This window comes from Lepidochelys kempii, chromosome 1, assembly GCF_965140285.1.
Source record: "Lepidochelys kempii isolate rLepKem1 chromosome 1, rLepKem1.hap1, whole genome shotgun sequence".
Taxonomy (NCBI): Eukaryota; Metazoa; Chordata; order Testudines; family Cheloniidae; genus Lepidochelys; species Lepidochelys kempii.
This window is the reverse complement of record NC_136380.1, coordinates 336,518,812-336,537,299: the sequence shown is the minus strand read 5'-3', so window position 1 is coordinate 336,537,299 and position 18,488 is coordinate 336,518,812.

The following is an 18,488-nucleotide window of genomic DNA, read 5'->3' as shown; positions in this document are numbered from 1 at the left end:
TTGGAGGTTTCTGCAACGTTGTCAAGATCTGAGCCACTTAAAGCATTGGCTGGCTTGATATAAAGGATTGTTTGTGACTCTAAAGTGGCGTGTTTGCCAAAGAGTTCAGCACAGTGCTGTCAGCGACAGTGACACATGGATCCATTTCCTTTATAATGTTATCATATCTATGACCTACCACATACAAAGCCAGGCAAAAGATCTACATTTTCCCATTAACTCAAGATAAGGGCTTCCTGTGAAATAAATACACTCACAGCCCAAAGGCAACAGCTTTGCAAGTCTGAAAACTCCACTTTAGCCTATTTTTATTATGCCAGTTAGTGTATTTCAGATTCCCCTCACACTGAGAATCCATCTGGACATACCACTGTCTGAATATCCTGCTGAGAATTTGCATTGCCCCTTGTTGAAAATGAAAGGCTAAATTTAGAAGTAGGAAGTTTGTTAAGTTCTTCTGGTAAATGATATTCTAACTTTTTGAAAATTGGGTTAGGATTTTGTCTTGCTATTTTTTTTTTTTTGGCCACAAGAATTTTAATAGCAATCCCATCTCAATACAGGTAGGATGACATGGTTAAAAAGCTTGCATAAATGGGCAATGCTCCATTGAAGTCAATGGAAAATAAAATCGGTAAGAGCTAAAAGTCACAGACGGAGGATCTGGCCCATGTTTTAACAAAAGCCAACATTTTTCCAAGAGAAAAGCATTTGTGTGCTCGGGGTTCTGATAAAAACACAGATTAAAATACTCAGGGCAGAAGGCAACTAAAATATTTTTCAACTATTTTAAAACCTCCATTGCACTCCATAATCTTCTGCAGAATAAAGATGTCTCCTCTAATTTAAAGAAAAAGGAAGCAACCCTTTGTCACTACAAGAGAATGGAAAGAATGGTATGATTTGCTTAACACACAAAACGATGTTCAAAGAACATATTAGGATTGTAAAGTCAAGCACTTACAAGCGAGGACATGTCAGAATGAAGGTTGCCTGTATAACCTTAATTAGGCCCCCTTGTGCATATGCATTATGATACAGCCTTAATTACATGACCACATACTATTTTTTTCACAGGACCCTGCCTCATTCAGTGCACAGAATGGATGAACAGCTATTCAATATTTTTTTTAGCCTTGTTGTTCTATGTGTGGCCCAGACCTTATTTACTTCACACTGTTCAAACCCTGCCGTGAAGACAGAATTATTAATTTGCTAATGGTCTTCTTTATGGAGCTCATAAATACTGTATCCATGTGCTTCACAACCCCACCCCTTGCCCCATGAGATGAGGGAGTGGTATTATCTCCATTTTATAGATGGCCAACTGAGGCACAGAGAAATTGAGGTCAGAAGTGTCCACTAATTTTGGCTTCCCAATTTGAGACACCAAGACCTGATTCATCAGAGCACTTAGCATTATGAATGTATGTATTCAAGGCACAGATCCTATTGACTTCAGCTGCAGCTGTGAGTACTCAGCACTTCTGCAGATCAGATCCCCCCCACCCTGCAAATAATAATATAACAAAATTCAGCCTGAGGCAGAGACCTGGCATGGAAAGCCTACACAGATAATAAGGTTTTGGCAAAGCTCTAAGCAGCAGAAAACAGATTTATAATGGGAAATGTCAGACAACCTTAATAATAGGTGATCCTACCAGCCTTGCCTATAGTGAAATCCATAAAATATTTATCATGTTTTTAATTATGGAGTGGTAAGGTTGCCAGGAGTCTGGTTTTTGACCTGAATGCCTGGTCTAAAAGGGACCCTGGCAGCTCCGGCTGTTAAAAGTCTAGTCAGCAGTGCAGTGGGGCTAAGGCAGGCTGCCCGTGGCTCCGCACAGCTCCCGGAAGCAATGGCATGCCCCCTGTGACTCGTAGGCATAGGGGCAGCCAGGGGGCTCTGCGCGTTGCCCCTGCCCCAAGCACCAGTTCCACAGCTCCCATAGGCTGGGAACCGTGGCCAATGGGACCTGTAGGGGCAGCGCACGCAGAGCTGCCTGGCCATGCCTCCACATAGTAGCCGGAGTGGAGACATGCCACTGCTTCTGGGAGCTGCCTGAGATAAGTGCCGCCTGGAGCCTGCACCCCTGACGCTCCCGTGTCACAACTCAGTGCCCCAGCTCAGCACCTGTACCTCCTCCCGCACCCCAAACCCCTGAGCCAGCCTGGTGAAAATGAGCATGTGAGTGAGGATGGGGACAGTGAGCAACAGAAGGATGGGGGGGTATGGGGTGAGTGAGGGGCAGCACCTCAGAGGAGCGGCGGGGCAAGGGTGTTCGGTTTTGTGAGAGTAGAAAGTTGTCAACCCTGTGGAGCGGTGTTTGTTCAAAAGACCAATTAACAAAAGTCAGCAGGCCTGATCAAAAGCCCAGTGAAGTCAGTGGGACTTTCTATGCAATTCACTGGGCTTTGGATTATGGCCTTCGACAAAAAGAACTGTGTGGGCCCCATTAAAGTCAAAGTCTTAGGGAAATGCTGCTTTTGAAAAAAATCTTCTCTCTTTCCTGTGTCACCTGGTAAAGAGTCAGGTGCTTTCACCATTTCATGCCCTTTGATGAGAGGTTTCCTGAAAATGCTGAGCTTTTCATTTTTTGTAGGTTTTTGTCCATTAAAGTTTAATCTCGAACATTTAAGTGACCATGTGAGAGGCAATAATAATAGTAATACTCAGAGCTTCTTGTTTTCACCATGAGAGCCTTAATTAATCCTCTGAACACCGCTGTGTTACTGTTTGAGGAAACTGGAGAAGAGCGATTCATGACCCAAGGGTGCAAATTTTACTCTCATTAAGCAGTACTTGTGAGAATAGTTCCATTGACTCTGAGTGAGTGCTGCTCCGTAGATCTGATTCTCCTTTCATTTACACTGATGTAAATCAGAAGTAACTTCAGTGCAGTGAAGGGTTTTATCCAAGTGTCAGACTGTTGTGATGTCACAGTCAGGGCCAGCACAAGTAAGGGTTGCAGAATGAGGCCCTAAGTAAACCATTCAAGATGACAGGGGGGTGTCATTGGCAGGCCAGGGACAGGCACCAATCCTATACTCTAAATGCTCTCATCTCTCTCAATGCAGATACAATACAGAATTATGTAGAGAAGGGTTTTCTCGACACTTTCTTAGTATTTAATAATTTGTTATTCCCACCTAGGAACCGCGTAGTTATAATATTTTGATACAATTGGGTGGTGTGTTTCTATTGTTTGTGAGAGAGTCTTTTCACTGGAAATTAGGAATTGGTAAACTGATGACTCAGAATGTTAGGCTCGATTCGTAAGCATGCTCTGGCTCCTTTGTGCTACTCCATAGACAGAACTCAGCTGTAGACCAGGATGAAGCGGCCGGTTGGGCTGGGATTACGGCGGTGTTGTACTGATGGAGCAGTGCAAAGCAACCAAGTGTGGTGGGTAAAAGTGGCCCATAGTATTGAAAAGTGTTCAGACTTTCTAACTGGATATTGTAGATTGGGGGAAGTGCCTAGAGTTTTGGAAAAGCATCATAACACAAACACAGAATTTAGTTAACCCACCTTTGCCATGAAGTACTCCAGCAATAGCACCTGATGTTGCAAAGTGCTAAGAACTCTAACCCTGACCCAGCACTTAAATCAGAGAATATCGGGGTTGGAAGGGACCTCAGGAGGTCATCTAGTCCAACCCCCTGCTCAAAGCAGGACCGATCCCCAATTTTTGCCCCTAATCCCTTAATGGCCCCCTCAAGGATTAAACTCACGGGTTATCAGGCCAATGCTCAAACCACCGAGCTATCACTCCCCCAACTAGCAGGATGGAGTTCACAATGATCACACACCATTCTGTTTTAGTTCTGAGTCATACAGGCTGCACCTTGGTATTGTAAAGTCTCTGGGGGAGGGTCCAGTTAAATTTGCATATTCGACACACTTCACTTAGCATTCAGAGCAGTGTTCACCTACACTCCTGTCAAAACAGCAGGATGCCTCCTGAATTCCTTGCCCTCTGTAAATCTTCCATGGGCTTCAGTGACCATCTGAATGTGCAAAAATTACAGAGTCAGCTCCAATAATAAGCTATTCCAAAAGAGCTCATTTGTGCCCTGTTGGACCAGCCCAGTTTTGGGGGCAGATCACCAGGAAGGCTTGGGCTGCCAGGAAGCAAAATGTTTGCTAGATCTCTCTGATGTGTAGGGGGATTGCACCTGCTACTACAACCCTGTAAGGGGTGCAACCTCTTTCTTCCTGCTTGATGGTCCCAAGGACTGTCGCAGAAGAATGTAGAGTCATGGTCTGACCCAAGGGATCAGAAAGATCCCTTAAGCACTGATCACAAGGAGTGCCCTTCTATCTGGATCTTACATGGGCTGCTCAGTGAAAGGTAAAGGTAGGGGGCAGAAGGATCCACGGTGCATCCGGGAAGGGCCAGGCAAAATATGACCCAAAATAACCCTAAAGCACGATTATCACAATGCGTATATACACATGTAAAGACTCGACGTAGCACTATGTTCAGAGATGATTGTCAGTGCATCTATTTACTCTCCTAATCTGCTAGTCACAGATGAATAATAAAAAGCGAATCAAACAGAAAAAAAAAGACATTTCTGAAGTGAAAATAGAGACCTTTAAATGGTACGTGAATGCAAGCAGTGCATGTCTATATACTCAGCTAAGATAAGGTGTTTTCTTCAAAGTAAAAGATATGAAGGGCAACGTTGAAGTTAAATAGTGTGAGCCAGATCCCTCGCTGGTGTAAACTGATGCAGTTCCAAGTTAGTTCCCAGAGTTTGTTATTAGTAATTATTTGAAATACAGTCACACCCAGAAGCTTTAACAGAGGCATGGTCCCATTGTGGTAGGTGCTGTGCGAACACTTAGTGTTTGTCTTCACTGCAAAGTTAACACAAGTGTTATTAGAGTCCCATCCACTCATAAATACACTTCACTTGAGTGCTGCGCTGCTTTTAACTTGAGTTCACCAGCCTCAGAGGGGGTACGTCTGAAGCTCGAGTGAGCCCGACTTGTCAGCCGCTACCATGACCACTCTATAGTGTGGACACAGGTTAGTGCTGGTAGCCCACAATTCCGCCCCCCCATGTGCCCAGAAAGCCCAGGCAAGTTTTCCTACAGTTCACTGGGAGAGTATTCATCGAGGGGCTCAATTACCATGGGATGCACCCACTAAAGTCTTAGTGCCCCCAATGAGCGAGAGCAGTGCTTGCAGGGACAGCCTCTCAAGGGTTATTTCACAGTGTGGCCGCTCTCACTGGAGCTCAGCTGACTCGGGTGCCAGTAACTGGAGTTAGCTCTGCAGGGAAGGCAGAATGCGAGACAAGTTCCTGCCCCCAAGAGTCCACAATTCCAGTGATAAGACAGACAAAGGAAACATTATTCGCCCTGTGTTACGGAAGGGGAGCTGAGGCACAGAGAGACTAATCAGGGCCAGACTCTGAGATGGTGTAAGTCAATGGAGCTATGCTGATTGATACCAGCTGAGAATCTGACCCTAAGTGTCACAGACAGATCCGGGAACTGCATCCCAAGCCAGTATCTTAACCACCTTACCCTTCCTGCTACGAGCACCCTCACTTACTGAAACGGAGGAGACTTTAAAAATCCCATTTATTTTCCACTAGTGACGCTGTTTGTTTACTTTTTGTCGGCACAGGACAATGATGATAGACTGGCCAGTATCACTTAGGTTTATATAGAGACTTCCCTAGTCAGTCATACACATTTTATTGCAGCGGCATTATGCTGAAATGTCTGGACTGCAGACAATTCAATTAAAAAGGGAAAATTGCAGTGGAGTTTTTAAAAATTAAAAGAAAAAAATGCCGTCTATCCTCAGATTTTAAAACCTTACTATTACAAGATCAAGCTTTGGCATACATTTCTTCAATAAAGATGCAGAAATAACACATCTAAGGAGAAAATAAAAACAACATATGGTATGGCTTTATTTTGCATTTCTGTGTTACCTTGCCTTGTGCACAAAACAGAAAATGGTTTTTAAAAAGAAGCAGTTTTTCTATGAATGTCAGACATAAATATTTCAAACATTACTATAATTATGCTAACAGTTATCTTTTGGCCAAGACTTAGGCTTGGTCTACCCTACCAACTTATGCTGGTATAACTACATCACTCAGGGGTGTGGAAAAGCCAGAGTGATGCAATTATAGCGAATTAATGCCCAGTGTAGACAGCATTATGTCAATGGGAGGGCTTCCCCCGTTGACCTAGTGACCACATCTCAGGGAGGTGGAGTACTTATGCCAATGGGAGAAGCTCCTGTCATGGGAGTTGATAGCTGTGTGGTAAATTACAGAGCCTGTGATTTACCATGAGCTGTTGGCTGTCTTACCTGCATGCTGCCCACTAGCCCATCTCCCTGAGACTTACTCTAACAGTCCAATCACCTGAGCTGCCGTTAAAAAAAACAACAATCTGCCACAAATTTATTTTACCCTCTAAATTTGGATTTCTCTCCTCTTCCTCTTCCCCTAAAATTACGCCTGCCTTAGAGCTGGGAGGGACAAGATTCAGGTCAGGCAAGATTATCGACATCAAAAAGTGTCTCAGTTTTGAAGTCTGAGGTCTGCCAGCCCTCAGGGATCAGGAATGGGAGGTTTCTACCATGAGAAAGGAGGAGTCACAGCTTTTTGACGGAACTCAGCTCTCCTTTTAGACTTGGAAGAACCTGAGCAATGGCATCACTAAGGTGCCAGTTAGGGAGGGCTAGGGATGGTGAATGATCTCTCCCCGCCCCCAAAAAGGGTTTTGCACTTGCTCGAAGTTCCCTAGGCTGTAGAGCTGGGGTTGGGGCCCGTGGCCCAACCATTTTTAAGCACTGGTCCCGCATTAAATCAGTACAGTTGCTGCTGGAGCGTCACTCTGGCTGAGTGGTTGCAATGCCACTGAAATTTCACTCAGCCGCTCCTGCCCAAATGGAGGGGTAGCCAAGCCAGATTTCAGTGCGTGGCATTGTGACCTGCCGCACAGGGTCACAATGTCACTCAAATTTGGCCAGGCCTCCCATGCATCCGGACAGAGGGATGGGAGGGTGCAGGGGTGTGTGAGTCTGTTCCTCTCTGGTGGAGCACAGAGGAGTCTGCCAAGAAATGCACGCTTGGTGACTCCAGCTCATGGGTTGCGTGGGTAAGAGAGAGGGGAGTCTTCCTGGCAGAGGGAGACCTGGGGTCCCTGTGGCAGGGGAGGGGGCTATGAACGGGAACTGGAAGTAGGTCCTTGCTGGGGGGATGGGTAGGGCAGGGACTGGAATCCCTCCCTCCACTCCCACAAGGAATATCAGAATTAGTGTCCCTGGACCCGAGGTATCCAACTTTAATGCCTTGACATTTTCAGTACAGAAAATCTATTTTAGGTCATTTTTAGAGGTTTTTATGGTTCCCCCTGGGCCTGTCATAGCAGGACTCATGGTAACGAAAGCCAGTCCTGCAAACACTTATGCACAAGTCACTTTATGCATGTAAATGATCCCACTGCACCTAAAAGTGAATTAAATGGGGCTACTGACATGTGTAAGGTCACTTATATGCATATGCGTTAGCAGCATTCACCGTAGGGCACATGGCTTTCCAGGCTGTAGTTTCTTTCAGTGCTTGTTAGTGCAAAGGGGGCTAGCATATGCAGTACTAAGGATAAATTATTTCCACATTCTTCAGGCAAACTGCTGTTGCTTTCCCATTGCTAGAAATAATCAGCAATAAATTAATGTGTGGTGGTACTGTTTTTTTTTTTAATCGGCAAACAGAGAATTTGTGCAGAATATTTCAAGGTCTGCAGGCTGTTAAATGACTATCATATGCTAGGTCTATGAAATCATTTGTTAAAAGGAACTCACTATGTTTTGCCTTGTTCTTCCTCTCCCGTCTCTGTCTTCTCTCCTCAGTCTGTTCTCTCACCTCATAGATCTGCCTTTCATGTTGTCTCAGTCTCTGGCAGGCTCCATGTTTTCCCTCCAACTAACTTCTATAATGTTCAATGGCTTTTTAATTCAATGGCTTTAAAGATCTTCCTCCTTTCATCTCTCCCAGGCATTGTTATTCTCTCCTGAATCTACTTCTTACATGTCTGCTGATCAGTGTTCTTTCTAATATGTTCATTTGTCTGCCTTTACTCTGATTATTAAATATATTGTGTTAGTGCAGGGGTGGGCAAACTATGGTCCGGGGGCCACATCTGGCCCTTCAGATGTTTAAATCCAGCCTTTGAGCTCCCGACAGGGAGTGGGCTTGGGGGCTTGCCCTGCTCCATGTGTGCCATGGCTCTGTGCAACTCCTGGAAGCAGCGGTATGTCCCCCCTCTAGCTTCTACATGTAGGGGCAGCCAGGGGGCTCCGCATGCTACCCCTACCCCACGCACTGTCCTCGCAGTTCCTCTTGGCCTCTTGCAGGGGCGGCGCCTGTGGACAGGGCAGTGCGCTGAGCTGCCTGGCTGCGCTTCCACATAGGAGCTGGAGAGGGGGATATGCCGTAGCTTCTGGGAGCTGCCTGAGGTAAGCACTGCCTGGAGCCCACCTGGAGCCCTGACACCCTCCTGCACCCCAACCCTGATTCCCCTCTCACCCTTCAAAGCCCTCAGTCTCAGTCCCAGCCCAGAGCATCCTCCTGCACCCCCTACCTCTCATCCCCAGCCCCACCCCAGAACCCTCACCCCCAGCCGGAGCCCACATCCCAACCCCCTGCCCCAGCCCAGAGCCCCCTCCTGCACCCTGAACTCCTCATTTCTGGCCTCACCCCAGAGCCCGCCCCCCCAGCTGGAGCCCTCACACCCTCCTGTACCCCAACTCCCAATTTTCTGAGCATTCATGGCCCGCCATACAATTTCCTTACCCAAATGTGGTCCTTGGGCCAAAAAATTTGCCTACCCTGTTTTAGTGCCTAACAGCCCCAGCATGGATCAGGGCCACATTCTGCGAGGTGCTGTACAAACATCTAAGAATGTCCATACCCCAAAGAGCTGACAACTTTCATAATCATATCATGAGCCACAGCTGTTGGGAGCAGTTTATTATCTGACAATCTCAGCTGTCTTTCTTTTCTTTTTTTTTAAAGTATATTTCTAGTGCTTATGGTTGCACAGAAAACCTTGAGAACCCGGACTCTAAATGTTCCAACACCATAAGGCAAATAAAAAGAACCCAACATTTCGTATTTTTACAATGTCATAATTTTAACCCAATCTCACAATTTGGGGGGGCCTGACTTGTGATTTTTGAATGAATGGGGTTACAGGCTGCATTGCACCTTTTGCTAAAGCTGTCTATTCCCCTTTTAACCTTATCCCAGTCCCATCCTTATTCTTGTCCTTCTCTGGCCTTTGCATGGTCTATCTCTCTCTCTCTCCTTTCACAGGGTTTGATCCTGCGGCACTCCACTCCAGCATAACTCCCACTGAGCTCAGCTCTTTTGATCTGGAACACTTCTGCTTCTAGATGAAGGGAGCTAGCAGAACTAGAGTCCTTGGAAGATCACAGCAGCACCGTTTTTACTGTGGGATTCAGTTCTGTGGAATTGTTACTTGTGAGAGGGGCTTAGTCCTCGGGCCTCATCCCACCCCATTTATAACACTTCAGTCCCTAGGACTAGGGTTCTTCAAGTGCTTTTGACAATCCCAGCCTCAGAATTTGTCACTCACAGGTGAACGCCTTAGAGGTGACACCTAATGTTCCTGATAAACAGCCCAGTGTAATAATCAACCTCCAAACAACTGATGTTTTGCTTCACAGTGTTCGACTGTTATATACAGCTTATTTCTTTCATAAGTGTGTAAAGGGAGAAATATTTCCACCCCTAGATGGGAAACAGGACCTTGGGGCAAAATGTTATTTTCCTGTTCTCATCTTCCGTGTACAGCCTTATATCTGACCTAGTAAAGTGTAAAACACCCAGATGATGGCTTTCAAAGTAATTGTTTTCTGAACAGAGCCAAGAGGTTGAAAGAAATGTATCCAGGTTACTATTTCTGCTGTTTAGGGCAGGGGTGGGCAAACTTTTTGTCCTGAGGGCCACATTGGGGTTCCTAAACTGTATCGAGGGCTGGGTAGGGAAGGCAGTGCCTCCCCAAACAGCCTGGCCCCCGCCCCCTAGCCGCCCCCTCCCACTTTCTGCCCCCTGACTGCCCCCCTCAGAATCACCCACCCATCTAACCCCCCTTCTCCCTGTCCCCTGACTGCCCCAACCCCTGTCCACACCCCCGCTCCCTGCCCCCTGACCGCCTCCCCCAAGAACCTCTGCCCCGTCCAACTGCCCCCTGCTCCCTGTCCCCTGACTGCCCCCTGGGACCTCCTTGCCCCCTATCCATCCCTCCCCACCCCCTTATCATGCCACTCAGAGCAGCAGGACTGGCAGCCGCACCGCCCAGCCAGAGCCAGCCACACCGCCGCACTGCCCAGAAGGAGCTTGCAGCCCTGCCGCCCAGAGCACGGGTGAGCAGGGAGCTGAGGCTGCGGGGGAGGAGGGACAGCAGGGGAGGGGCTGGGGGCTAGCCTCCCTGGCTGGGAACTCAATGGCCGGGCAGGATGGTCCCGCAGGCCGGATGCGGCCCGTGGGCTGTAGTTTGCCCACCTCTGGTTTAGGGTCTTGGATGGGTACATACTTGTGGCAGCTTGCCCCTGGTCCCACACCCCTCTTTGCCACAGCTACATGCTATTTTTGGCACATTTGCTGGATGCGAGCTATAAGGGTGTGTCTCCCTCAGCTGGGGATCCCACTCCCAGCTCAGAGTGTTGACAGACTCTTAATGACCTGCTCAAGGTCACACAGGAAGTCAGTGACAGAACCAGGAATTGGACCCCATCTGTTAAGTCCCCGTCCAGGGTTTAAACCACAAGATCATTATTTCCTTCTGTCCAATTTATGGGTCAGTGCTGGGTGCAGTGCTCATTGCTGTGGTTAGTCCCATTGCCCGAAATGGTACTAACTGCTCCCAGCAATAAGCATTATGCTGGGCAGTAGGTGTTTGTGGGAGAGGGCTCTGAGACAAATATTTACAACAATTGACTTATACAAACCTAGTATTGACTTTCCAGGGGGATGCCTTTACTTCCTGTCTGAAATGATGTTCACAAAATCCCAGGCAAGAGCGCTAGAAAAGACCTGCCATGTCATCTTGTCTCCCTGCCAGTGCAGTCTGTTTGCCAGTGAGTGAGAGTCTGATCTGTTACTGAACAGTCCAAGCCAGGATGATGTCAGACAGTTGCTACTGGAAAGCCTGAAACCTCTAAAAGCAGCCTGAAGTATAAGTGAGATGATTTTATTCCAGCAATAAGGCACTTCAGGCCCTGGGACTTGATCCTGGTACACTCCAGGCTTGTGCTGACCTGAGTGGGGTGGTCTGGATGCATGGGGTGTGCAGGATTGGGACCATATGATAATGTCAAATATTGCTACACCTAAAGTGGTGCAAGGCTTTGGGCTATTCAATGGACTGTTGTCTCCATTACCTTGCACCTTGGGCTGTTGCATAGACTCTTATACTGCAGCTGATAAAATGTGGGCAGATTGCTGCGTCTGCATAAAGAACCACTGATTTCAACAGGGCTCCTTGTGGGTACAGCATTATCATTTGCATGGTCAGAGCCTTAATCTGGGCAAAGCGGGTGTCATTCTGACTGGGTGACGTTTCACATTGCGTTCATTTTGCACAGGTGTAAATGGCCAGTGGAGAATCAAGGTGCTCCAATGAAAAAAAGACACTGTCCAGGATGGAGTATGAGCACTGGCTCCAGGCAGCCAAAACAGGCCTTTTGAGTAAACAGATTAGACAGAGTAAATAGCTGGAAGGAGCCTGATCCTCAGCTGGAAGCTCTGCTGATTTACATCAGCTGAGGTCTGGCCCAACGCTCAGACAGGTAATTTAAAAAATAAAATAATAACACAAGAGTTGCATTTGTACATCACCTTCCATCCTAACATTTCCAAATGCTCAGTCAATTCTACAAACTGACAAAAACCTCCATTCACAGGGACCCATATATTATGTGTATTATGGTAGTGCTTAGGAGCCCTAGTCATGAACCAGGACCCCATTATGCTAGGTACAGTACAAAGAAAGAATGAAAAGACAGTCTCTGCCCCAAAGAGCTTACTGTCTAAGACAAAAAACACTAGCAGGATACACAGACTGATGGGGAGGTACAAGAAAACACATTAGGCTGTGGTCTCAGTACACCATCAGCCTAACCTTTGTCAAGTTTTTTGTAGGCACTCTGGCAGAGGGGAGCTTTGAAGAGGGGTTTGAAGGAAGATTATGAGGTAGCTTTGTGGATGTTTCTGGGAAGTACCTCTCAGGCATGGAGGGCAGCATGGCAGAAAGCATATCTAAAATCCAGCTACCTCTGGTGAAGAAGGTCTTGAACTTGGGACAAACCTGTTCAGAGACAATTAGAGGCCCACCTCCCACACCAGAAATGTTGCCAAAACTCCAGACCATACCAAAACATATCCGATGCTCAAAAGGTTGGCTTTGCAGGTATCTGCTCATTATCTTTTGTGGACATCAATGGGAGTTCTGAATGAGGAGCGGGACTGAGAGACAGGTTCTGCCTCCAGTTCATGGCCCTGATTCTCCTCTAATTTACACCGGTGTGAATCAGGAGTAACCCTAATGAAGTCAATGGAGTTACACTAGTGCAGAATAAAGCCCTGTAGCTTCAACAGGAGCTGGCCTGGGTAAAGCCCTGGGCAGAATTTGGTCCTGTTATAATAAACAGTGTACATAATGGGCAAGCTTGTCAGCTGGTGCAAATCTGTGTAGCTCCATTTAAGTCAATGGAGTTATGATGATTCACACCAGTTGAGGATCTGGACCGATAATTCACAAGCAACCTTGATAATGTACTGGATATTTATTAAAAAAAACCTTTTCCTAGGGGAGAAACATTGACCCTTAATCTATATAAATATACATGTAACAAGTAAATACCTTTGAAAAAGCCTTTGGATTCAGACTGTAATTGCTATCAGTCTTTGTCATCTCTTATTTGATTACATTTCAGGCTACATAATCTATCATCTAATCAAACCATCGCTATAGTATTGCTAGTGGGAAATAAATTAGAGAATTATACAAGATAACACTACAGAGCATGAAGGAAACAAACAAATCAGGGTTGGGTAATCAATCTCTGTACCATAAAATGCTAATGTTGTCCTAATAAATAAGAACCCTCTTGCTATGGACCCCACCCAATGAGTCACTTAGCGCTTGGCAAGCTTTGGTGGGTTAGTTTTAAGTGGCACTGCCATCAGTACTTCAGTAGAGTAATAATAGCTTTAGTTCATTTTCATAAATGTAATTAAACGTTATCTTTTCCTGTTGATGTAACAAGCCAAGCAATAAATGGGGAAAAAAGTTTAATTTGTGATGTTTTAAAATTAGCATCCTGTGCATCAAGGATTATTCAGATAGGGTGCCCCGATTTAATGATTTTTATTAAAAAAATAAGAAATCCAGGGGAAAACCATTCCATTTCCTGTCAGCTACTGAGCTGAAGAAATGTTATTTAAATATCGGATAGCCACTACCACCTTATTGCAAGCTTACAATTCTACCAGATAAAGCTAACCCAAAGCCTTCAAAATGATGCAGAAATGGAACTTCAAATTGTGCAAAATAACTAACTAAGCTGCTGGGCTCATAACTGACTTGCATGTTAGAATGGTCCTGGGCTTTGCAATGAGTGCTGGAGATTCAGAAGTAACTGAATGGAGGGATGCATTCTGTTGGTGGAATGTAAATTGAACAGCTCTGAAAGGAACTGCACCATGCAGTATTCTTGTCAGCAAGTTAAGGAAGTATGGGCTGGATGAATGCACTATAAGGTGGGTAGAAAGTTGGCTAGATTGTCAGGCTCAACGGGTAGTGATCAATGGCTCCATGTCTAGTTGGCAGCCGGTGATCAATGGCTCCATGTCTAGTTGGCAGCCGGTGTCAAGTGGAGTGCCCCAGGGGTCGGTCCTGGGGCCGGTTTTGTTCAATATCTTCATAAATGATGTGGAGGATGGTGTGGATTGCACTCTCAGCAAATTTGCGGATGATACTAACCTGGGAGGAGTGGTAGATACGCTGGAGGGGAGGGATAGGATACAGAGGGACCTAGACAAATTGGACGGTTGGGCCAAAAGAAATCTGATGAGGTTCAATAAGGATAAGTGCAGGGTCCTGCACTTAGGACGGAAGAACGCAATGCACAGCTACAGACTAGGGACCGAATGGCTAGGCAGCAGTTCTGCGGAAAAGGACCTAGGGGTGACAGTGGACGAGAAGCTGGATATGAGTCAGCAGTGTGCCCTTGTTGCCAAGAAGGCCAACGGCATTTTGGGATGTATAAGTAGGGGCATAGCGAGCAGATCGAGGGACGTGATAGTTCCCCTCTATTCGACATTGGTGAGGCCTCATCTGGAGTACTGTGTCCAGTTTTAGGCCCCACACTACAAGAAGGATGTGGATAAATTGGAGAGAGTCCAGCGAAGGGCAACAAAAATGATTAGGGGTCTGGAACACATGAGTTATGAGGAGAGGCTGAGGGAACTGGGATTGTTTAGTCTGCAGAAGAGAAGAATGAGGGGGGATTTGATAGCTGCTTTCAACTACCTGAGAGGTGGTTCCAGAGAGGATGGTTCTAGACTATTCTCAGTGGTGGAAGAGGACAGGACAAGGAGTAATGGTCTCAAGTTGCAGTGGGGGAGGTTTAGGTTGGATATTAGGAAAAACTTTTTCACTAAGAGGGTGGTGAAACACTGGAATGTGCTGCCTAGGGAGGTGGTGGAATCTCCTTCCTTTGAGGTTTTTAAGGTCAGGCTTGACAAAGCCCTGGCTGGGATGATTTAATTGGGGATTGGTCCTGCTTTGAGCAGGGGGTTGGACTAGATGACCTCCTGAGGTCCCTTCCAACCCTGATATTCTATGATTCTATGATTCTATGAAATCTGCTCAGAGATATATAAGTGGCTTAAGAGAAGCAATAGCATTCCTGGGGGATTTATAATTTCATTGACCAATTTTCATACCCTTCATGAATAAAACCACTGTCATTTACACATATTCTGTATGTTCAAAAATAGATCCCAATGTCTTATCTGGAGACAGGAGTAAGTATGCGTTTGCTTGATAGAATCATAGAAATAATACAGGGAAAAGATTTTACAAGGTCATTTCGGACATTCCTTCAACCAGTGCATTCCACAGTCTAATTTATAATGTCCCGTATGATGATGGTCCCTTTGACTTTTAATATGGATTATGACAGAACCCTAATCTAGTTGGGACTTTCTGCTGATCTGACAACCATGGACTAGCTCCCAGTGGTGCATGTATGGGAACTCATTATTGAAGAAATAACCCTTCACCTGTTGTGTAACACAAGAAAGAAAAGAAAAATGGGGAAGGGAGTAAAGGAAGAGAGTCAAGGTGAAATGGTGCTCCTTACATCCTGGTATGGTATGGGTTACTGTTTTCCCTGCCTATCACATCCCGGATCTTTAGCAGGGCTACAAAAGGAACAAGGAAGCTGTTGCAAAGCAGGCTACCAAATGGGGAGGGTGTGTCCTCATGCCTCCCAGTTTGCTGAAAGCTAGAAAGGCTCTGGTGGTTATTGACAAGTGTTTTGAGTAGGTTTACTCTTCATTTGGACCTTTCTGTCTTGGTAAAGCGAGCCCTGAGGAAAGGGACTTGAAGAGAGCTGGCATGGGAGATTTATTTTTACCTTCTATCTACGTTACTTCTCTAAGCCCCATTTCTATAGTATCTGAGCTCCTCACAACCATTAATCTATAATCTTGTGGTTAACGCACTCGAGTGGGACTCTGTAGATCTGGCTTCAATTCCTGGTTTTGCCCCAGACTCCTGTGTGACTGTGGGCAAATCACTTAGGGGCAGATTTTCAAAGGTACCTAAAGCTGCTTATAGGAGGATTTTCAAAAGTGCCTAAGCAGGTTAGGTGCTTAACTCCCATTGATTTCAATGAGACTCAGGTGCCTAACCAGCTCAGGTGCATTTGAAAAATCTCACTAGGCACCTGCCTGCGTTTTAGTCGCCTAATTACCTTTGAAAATCTGTCTATTAAACTCTCCATGACTTGGTTCCCTATCTGTAAAATGGGGATAATAGTACTTGGCACGTCTGTTTAGAAGTTAAATGCTTTGGGCCAGGGATTGTCTCTTTCTTTACACCCCCTCACACTATTACCACCACGTCCCCACACCACCTCCCACAATGGGGGCCCTGCTTTCATTGGGGCATAAGGTAGTACTGTATGATAAATAATTATAAACTGTTTATAGTCTGTGTTTGGATGATGGAAAGATTTTAAAACAGGAACATGATTTACAATCTATAACCAACTTTCCTAAGAATCTTTGGGACATATTTTCATTTGTGCTTCCAACTTTCAGGATTTGCAAAAACAGCCGGCTGTCATGTGAACACTTGTGAGCAAGGAATAATTTGAACCGTAGTGAACCAATCTCAGACTTTTTCAACTGTCAGAATACCTGTGAATCAGGGTTTTTGTTTTACTATCCAGCTTTGTCTTGTACCAATGTTTTCTTCCTCAGTGTTCATTGATTTTCTCTTCACTTTTTTCCACATGCACAAGCAATTGCATCTCAAGCGCTTGAAAGTGAAAGCAAGCAGGTATTAAATGCATAGATTGTAAGGCCAGAAGGGACAATTATGATTATCTAGTCTGACTGCCTGCATAACACTTGCTGTAGAATTTCACCCAGCAAAAGATCCAGGTCTGTTAGCTAAAAGGCATCAGTCTCATAAGGGGTTACTTTTATGCCCATTTTGCAGATGGAAAACTCAAGCACAGAAAGATTAAGCGACTTGTCCAAGGTCACATAGGGAATTTGTAGCAGAGCCAGGAATGAAATCTAGAGGCGTGTCTACACTGCCGCACAGTTTGTACAATAGGGATGTAAATAGCGGCATGCACCAAAGTGCAGAGCTCTAAGTCCCCATGTGGACACTCCAGGCGTGAATTAAAAGGTTCCTAGATTGCATGAATGTAGTTCTCTTCAGCCATCAATGCGAACTAGGAACCCTTTAGTTTGTGCCCACAGCATCCAGAGGGGGGAGTTACAGCACCGTACTTTGGTGTGCACTGCTATTCACACACCTGTAGTCCGAAGTGCAGGGCAGTGTAGCCATGGCCTAGATCTTTGGAGTCACAGTCCAGTGCCAGTAGAAATTTTTCATTTCTGGTAACACAGCCGTGTAGGAGATGCTGCAAGAACCTCTTGGGTTTTCTTTGCTACCCCCCAACACCTTTCAGAGCAGCCCGGAGTAAGGGGGTAGCTGATGTCTTTATGTTAGACCAGAACAATAGAGCAGCTTGTCAAAGCTACACCTTTACAAAAGAAACATTTGTACTTTAGGCTGTATTTTATGAGAGTGAACAAATCTCTTTTTCAACAGCTGACATGACTTCCTCCCTAAGTTTTAATGTCTATTTAAGTGATAATCTCTGCTGCCTTGGAATATACAAAATAACAAACAGCTGCTCTCGCTGATCAAATGCAGAAGCAAAGTTGAGGCACTAATCTATTGCAAAGACCGTTTATTGCTTCTGGAGTACAAAACGACTGGGGTGATTTGCCATTACACAAGCCATAATAGAGAAGAGAAGGAAAAAAATGTGGCCTCATCTTTCTCTATGAAGTTAGAACATGCTACTTGTTTCTCAGACTTTTGGGGGATGTGCACATCAGTGGAGTTCTTGGGGCATAACTTAGGTGTAGATTGTGCTTTAGGATGCTCAAGGGAATGGGAAACTTCCCCCTTTCATCTCTGCATGGTGGCGAGATACAATCAGAGTCCCTGTTCTCCCCTGAGAGCAGTGGCTGCTCTCTACCAGCACCCCTTAGTGTGCAGGACACCCTAAAGGTGTCAGAAGGGGCAGGGAGGAGGGGGAGCTGGCTGGGCATGCAGGGGGGAGTATGCTTCACCCCTTCAAGGGATTCAGCTGAGGGCATGTTCCTTGGACATGCTGAGGAGCCTGGGAGGAATTCTCCCCGAGGCATAATTCCTCCTAGAGTTTCCTCTGAGAACAGCTCAATTCTGTACAGTCCTTAACATGGGCCAGTGCCGACTGAGCCCTCAGCACATGGGGGTGGCCAGAGACTAAGTGGGTGGAAGCAGCGGCACCCTTTCACTTTGATTGGCCGGCTGAAGCAGACTGCTTGGTGCTCTGCTCGCTCTACCTTTCCGTTGGCAAAGGCAACAGGACCCCGGATAAAATGATGCTCCTCCAAGGTCTACCAGCACTGGTTCTTTCTCTCACCACACATGATGAGGGGGGCACCAGTGCCCCTCCACTAAAGGCAGTGCTGCGGGGCTATGCCCCTGCTCTCTGGGAAAGTGTCTTGAAACGTGAGTATGGGCTGGAAGGGGTAGTTGGCTAGATACAGCTGAGTTTTATGAGCTCGGCTTGGCTGTTGTCCTTCTTCCTGGCCACATCATTTGGACTAGTTCTTGGTTA